This window comes from Nansenia antarctica (assembly GCF_963989245.1).
Source record: "Nansenia antarctica genome assembly, chromosome: 14".
Classification (NCBI taxonomy): domain Eukaryota; kingdom Metazoa; phylum Chordata; class Actinopteri; order Argentiniformes; family Microstomatidae; genus Nansenia; species Nansenia antarctica.
Window position 1 is genome coordinate 18979995 of NC_137684.1, and position 7500 is coordinate 18987494.

A 7500-nucleotide genomic window follows, 5' to 3' on the forward strand; every position below is an offset into this window, starting at 1 on the left:
TGCGCCACAGCCGCCCCAGTACATTCAGATTGTGTGAGAGCTATGTGTTATTGAAAAAATTGCTGTGACATTCCCCATTGGGGCTCAACTGCCTTCCTCAGGGATCGATACGTGTGCGTGTGTGTGTGTGTGTGTGTGTGTGTGTGTGTGAGTGTGTGTGTGCAGTATGTGTCTCAGGTTGGGTACTGTGACAGTAAAATCCTAATGTCTGTTGAAAAATGGGGAGATACAGATTGTATTGGATTGTAGTAGAACCATTGTCTGTCTTTGTCAAACGAGTCGCCTTTACAAAGTAACCTACAATTCCTCCTTAATAAAGATGAATCCCCTCTTCGATGTATCCCGTCATGGACAAAACATAAAGCATCATTATCTGTAAAAAAAAACAAAAAACGTTGAACGTCATGTTCATAAATGATGAGGTTCTTCCATTTGGAGTAAGGCTAATCTACATGACACAGTCTGAGTCATCACTTTGTTGCTTGCTTACGTTACTGTATATCCTACCACAAACAGCATGAGACATGACGAAGTGTGCGAAGCCCTATCTTAGTTGTCTCGCTGAGGCAGTAGTGGGTTAGCTGTGTGTGCGTTCTCCAGTATGCACAGACTAGAGCACAGAACCATAGATTAGGTCAACTGCTCTGGCCACATGATTTGAGTTTCGCGTCATGAGCCCTCAGTGCTGCGAACACAAACACCAGGGGTGCGGCGTTCAGGGGGGTTGAAGCGTTCATGGGCGGTTTCCCCCCCCCCTCACAGATTAAGCCTTCATCCTGGACTGAAATCACACCTTCGATGGACATTCTGTATTGAAAAATGCTTTTTTTGTTGTTGTTGTCAAGGACAACGTATGGTAAAATAGTCCTCAAAGAGTTGCAGGTATCAAATGTGATACACAGACCTGACACGCCTATTCTGAGTGACAAGTGAGAGATGTGTGTCATGTTCAGCTTAAGCACGGCTTTCCATTAGAAAAGAGAACTCAACCTATTTGACTGTCTGGTACAGGAGGGTTGAATGTGATCAAACATCTCCATAGAAATAATGTCCTGTCCAACAGACAGTCATGTTTTGCTGGCTTTGCCAAAAATGTGTATCATTAGCATCCCACAGAGCTGTCTGCTCCCCAGTCCTGATACACAGCAGTAGGCCATTATCACATTAGCTGCAATGAAACCACTTAGCCTTGGGATCACTTTGTTCTGTTTGTGGCCAGAAACCAACTCAATCATGCCAAAATCAGCTGGTTGTATTGTCCACGGTAACAACATAGCCAAATAAGTTGTTTAGCTGTTCCCCTTCATGATGGAGGGACGAGAGGTGGAAGAATGAAGGGATACGGAAAGAGGCAGAGATGGAGATAGGAGAAAAGACGAGGAGAGGCAGAGTTTACGTTAGAGACAGAGAAAGTGAGAGAGGACATTGGAAGACAAACGTGAAAAAAGGGATGACAGGAAGATAGATAAAAGGGAGGAACGATCAGGGTAGGCCCCAAGGCCCCCCAACCATCGTCACCCAGCCTCCCTCCAAGTTTTGGGCGGTTTAACCGAAAACCGTGGTATTAAAAAATAGCAATGTTTTTTGTCAATACCGTCATAAAACCATCATAAATTGCTATATGTGATGCCAGCTGGTGAAACCACAAACCACTCGCAGGGCTCGAAAATGTAATTTATTGTGTCAACAATATCTGTTTATTTTTTTCTTAACACGCAACTTAACACCAGTTTAACAATCACTAAATACGTATAATTTTGGGATTGGATTCACTATCCACGTTTGCGGTAGGCTACCCGTAAGTGATAATGACTTGTAAACATACTTTCGTTTTAGGACATGTTCAAAAGAAAGGACCGTGTGTTCATCTAGTTATTTGTAGTTATGTGTTTTTTAGCATCTCGATGTTCTCTCAGCATGTTGTGATGTTATAAAAACGCAGTTAGACATTTGTAGCGATGTAACATTGTTAGCCACTAGCTGCATGTTAGCAGTGTTTGTAGCTGCGGTTTAATTAGTCACGTTTCTCCTATTTTGTGTTTGAGGTGTACCAACATTCAAGTACGCGAGTCGTCTTTTTTTATTTCAAACAATCTGTAGTTTCAGACTATGTAAAAAACTGAAAAATGACGTAGGCAACTGGTTTATGGTTTCACCAGCTGGTGTCACATATATAATAAACGCCTTAATAAAACTGGCCATGTAGACAGCATTTTACACACGTTGTTCTCATTACTCTAATTGCTAAACTATGTGCTATCGAAACGGTTCCTGAAAGCAGAAAAGCTGCGCTTTCTACCCATAGGGTTATTACGGTAATTCAAAGCACAAAACCCAGGGTATGTAGCTACTAAGCTAGCTAGCTTAGGGTTAGCTTGTAATTTGCAGTTTGCATGCTGTTGTAACTTTTTTTTTAATCAATATCTAGCACAAAAAAATAGCAACGTTTTTTGTCAATAAAACCATCATAAATTGCTATATAATAATAATAATAATAATAATAATAATAATGATAATAATAATAATAATAATAATAATAAACAGAGGGTTTGTCCAGCACCACTGTCTGTGTGATTGAAGATGCTATGCAAGTGATGACAGAACTTTTTGTAAACAATGTCATTTGTCAAATAAATAACCTGTCAAAAAAGACGAATTAGAAAAAGATATGGCGCAAGTGAGTTCGTTCCTAACAAAAAAAAGTAGAAGGTGAAGAAGGTGATTCGAAGTGATTGTAAGTCGCTTTGGAATAAGGCGTCTGCTAAATGCCAAAAATGTAAATGTAAAAGGTGAAGAAGGTGAAAGAGGAGCGGGCAGAATCAGAGATGACTGCCTATTGTGGAGAGCTTGTGATTGACGGAGACGAAGATCCCCATCTCTGGTGGAAATCAAACAGATGGCCCGAAAGTAGTTTTTCAGCACAGCAGGCATGTCAAAAAACCTAGAATAGGCTTGAAGAATAGCCAAACGTTGCGGTCTGTAGGATATGGTTTTATGGCCATTTCCGCTACTGACGTTTGTTATTTACTGTTATTTTGTTATTATTTGATAAGCCTATTCCATGCTATAGGCTATGCTTTTAATTTAATTCAGATTTGTACTGGATTGTGCCCATACATTTGTAGCCCGATTTGTTGTTAAATATAACGGTTATATAACGGTTATACCGAAAACCGCCGTTAAATTTGGGGACGGTTTAACGGTTTCTAAAATTGGAAACCGCCCAACTCTACTCCCTACCTACACACCCCCCATGGCAGCTGACCCACTTTTCCCCTGGCCGCTATTTTCAGCCACTCCTTAGGGGTAGAAGGAGAGAGAGGGATGGAAGAAATGAGTGAAAAAGAGGTTCAGGAGAAAGGTAAGAGAGTTCAGACGTTATATGTGACTATGGAATGAGAGATGGCTGTGTACTGATATACACAGGTAGGGTTGGCAGTACATTCAGTCAGCTCTGGAGACAATAAGCCACTGATCATTTCAATGAGACTTTTTCATCTCCCAACATGACCCCAAGTCTGTTGAATGACTCCAAGGCCCAATCCCATTTCTCATTTTTACCCCTGTTAGAGGAGCGGTAACAAGTGCAACAACTTCGTCATATATGCCATGAGTGGGGGAAATGCAACATGGAAATATGTCAAAATGCAGGACTGTAATACTTGTTAATATTAATAATACTTGTTAATACTTGTAATACAATAATAATTGTTGTAATGTTAGCAGTGGCGGACTCAGGCTGTTTGAAGGGCAGGGGCAAAAAGGAAAAAAGGGCACCTACTGGACAAGTTTAGACCATTGGAAGGGCAGCCAATAGGGCACATCCTCTAATTTTGCCACTCAAAAGGGCACTTTAGTGCGACATTTTTCAACTGTGGGGGCACATGGTCAAGTTTAGACCATTGGAGGGGCACCAATAGGGCATGTCCTCTCATTTTCGCCACTCAAAAGGGCATTTTTGCCATTCAAAGGGCACTTAAGAGAGACGTTTTTCAACAGTGGGGGCACCAGGAGGGGCGGTCGCCCCCCCTGCCCCCCCTTGAGTCCGCCAGTGAACGTTAGATAGCTAGCTAGAGACATCGGCATACTAGCGATGTTTTTGTTATGCTTGTTATGAAGAAAAGGTCTATAATACATTGAAATTACATACAAATGAGAAAATAAGATGGTTATCATAATTTTTTACACTCGATTTTAAACCTTGCTTTGTTTGCTTTGACGTGTGCCTCTGAAAAAACTCTGTTTGGAGGGCCAAATAGTCCTACCACTTCGCCTTATCCCTCCATGCCAACAAGAATCGGGACACCCTACCCCTACACATGAACACGCAAAACGGAGGGGTAGGGCTAAGTGGTTGGGCCAAGGGGTGAATTGGGATTGGGCCCAAGAGTAAGTATTGGCTTTCATATTTCAAATATTGTGGACATGAACCTTATCCAGTTCCCATGAAATGGGATAAAAATAAACCAATTTCTCTTCCGGCATTCACACACAGTGGCCAATTTTTTCGAACTGCATTTAAGGCTCTGCTTGTGTGTGTGTGTGTGTGTGTGTGTGTGTGTGTGTGTGTGTGTGTTGGTCTTGGATGTGAGCAGTCAATGACACTTAAAGCCTATATGTTTACATCGTCTGCTATCCTAGATGTCCACTGTTGTAGAGAGCAGTCGGGAAAAACACCCGTGCTCTCCACAGTAGTGATAGGAACTGTTACGATAATTCATCAGGGATTAAATGTGTCCCTGGAAACTGTGAGGTCAAACAGAGACAAAAAAATAAACCATTACAAACAAGACTGCACCATGATATAAATAAATAAAGATATTCTTACCGGGAACACAGTGTGTGCATGTGTGTGCATGCATGTGAGTGCGAGGGTGTGTCTGTGTGTCATATACTGTACATGCTATGCTACTGGCACTTCACCAAACCACACTTGAAACAAATGATTCACAGTGGCAGATAATCAACACACTACATAATCAACACATTACGATGTCCAATATCACTAGCAGCCCCATCAAAACCCATTAACAATCATGCAATTAAAGAGGCCAAGACTCATCTATAATTAATAATAATATAACCACAATGTTAGTTCATAAAACGATATCGACTCTCACTTCATTCATAATAAGTGTTTAAACCAGTTGTTCCCAAACGGTGTGTCGAGGCAACTGCGGGTGGGTATTCCATCAATGTCGCTAAAGGAAAATCCAGGCTTATTTTGATACATTTGTCGAGACTCATCAAAAGTAAGCCTGGATTTTCCTTTACCAACGTTGATGGAATACCCCCCAGGTGTGCCGTGGGATTTTGTGACAACCATACATTATTATTGCAATATACAATTATACAAATACCATACAAAATATAGATTTTCAAAACTTTCCATCAAAGCGGACACCAGTTTTTGCTGTTCGCGCAGTTGATATGGAATGGAATGGACTTTATTGTCATTGCTACAGTACAGGTACCAAACAACGAAATTTAGGAGGGGTGGCTCCCCTGGTGTTAGGAAAGGAAAAAATTAAAAAATTAAAAAAAATAAACTTAAAAAAAAAAATCACAAGAAGGGAAGGAGCTGGTTTACATAAATAAAGGCTATGTACACAATCCACTATACTATACTGTACAGATAGACGACTAGGGTTGTCATATTGCACAATAGTATTGTTTCACGTTATTTAAAGTGTGTGGGAATTATTAGAGCGTGACACATCAAAGGTCAGGATTGACATGGAATAAGGATAACAACAAATTGAAGTTACATTTACAATTTCCGACTAAACGTTTTCTTTCCAACTCAATGGGTATGTTGCTGCTTTGATGTAATATTAAAAAAGGTTTCCTATGAACTCTTGATTTATATTGTTAATAAATATTTAATGAGTAATATAGTTGTTCGTAAAAATTCTATTTGGCATTTAGTAAATGAAATCAAACCTTTGAGTGATACGAGTGATAACACGTGTGTTTTCGTATACGAGTAGCCTACAGGTGTGCCTTGAGATTTTGGCTTGTCCTTTGGTGGGCCTTGTATTGGGCACAAAAGGTTTAAAAACCACTGGTTTGAATCAATCAGTATTGATGTATCGTAGTGGTTACAGTGAATAGGTAGGTGCATGTAATTAGATCGTAGGTACTAATATTGTCACATGTAAAACATCAACACATTGTTGGGCCGCCTCCTGTAGGCAGCGGACATGCTAAGCCCCAGCTGGTGTCACATGTCAGGCTTCCACCACGCTAGCAGATGAGCACTAAGCCCTTGCTAACCGGCAGCCATGCTAAGAAGAAAATGCATGCTAAGCTCATACTAACCAATAGGCATTCTAACGGCTAAGCAGAGGGCATGCTAAGGCCTTGTTTTGCCCCTGTGTTTAACTACAGTGAGGTAAAATAGAGCCATGACACTATATTCAGGTTAAGTGTCCATGAGAACGACCCTCCACACACACACACACACACACACACACACACACACACACACACACACACACACACACACACACACACACACACACACACACACACACACACACACAAAGCAGACACATTCTTCAACCCATAGCCGACTACTCAATCTCTGCTTCATGCATATTTCATGATACCTCGGCAGTCTTGCCCCAGTCCCCATGGGCCAATGATAAAGAATTCAAATCCTACAAAAAGCTCTGTGTCTATCCAGCTCATGAAATGTCCATGAGTGGCCTTCTAGCCCCCTCCAAATCCCTAGCTCTCACTGGTTGCTCTCTCTTCTCCCTGTGTGCGTGTGCGTGCGCGCGCGTGCGTGTGCGTGCGTGTAAGCGTGTGTGTGAGGGGAAGCAACACCAGCTCTTTTAGGTGTTCCCAAACAACATCAATCCTTCAGGAGTGTAAATTAGTGTGCTTTAATTAAGTGTTAATTGCGAAGAAAAAGATAAAAGAGATGGATCTGCAAGTCAACCATAGAAAAGGAGTAGAGGAGTAGATCTAAGAAAAGCACCCCGGATCAGTTTAAATCAAACTAATGGTGGGGAGGATAATGGGTTCGTAAACAACATTAAGACTGAATCGATAGATTGAAACATCAAGTCTTATATTCAACCTTCACGCAAATGTCGGAGCTCTGGGTTAGGTAAGACTAAACAAAAATAGTTCACTATCACTCAATCACATAAATATTTCAATCACATAAAAAAGTTCAATCAATCACATAAATATATAAATATTTAGACCCCAAAAAAGATGAAAAAAGATAATTTGAGTACCGGTAGTTCATGGTTCCGAGCCAGCAGTGTTCAACGTGAGCAAGCTAATGGAATTCTCTGGAATAAAATGGATGTGTCATCAGGTTAAGAAATACAGTATTATTGAGTCTCTTCCTCTCCAAAATGACTTGACTTACAGAAGTCATGATGAACATACCATCCCAGTTTAGTCAATAACATAATATCTCCTGGCATCCAGTTTTTTTTTTCCCGTATGACATTCTAAAGGTACCAGCCTCACAGAGAATCA

General features: G+C 40.9%; 1 protein-coding gene across 1 annotated transcript in view; it reads right to left on the bottom strand.

Moving 5' to 3' along the window:
• The window catches only part of znrf1 (zinc and ring finger 1), a gene marked incomplete at both ends in the record, with an annotated part of 22972 nt that overhangs the window by 7156 nt on the left and 8316 nt on the right, over positions 1–7500 (bottom strand). The gene's annotated exons all lie outside the window — the stretch shown is intronic.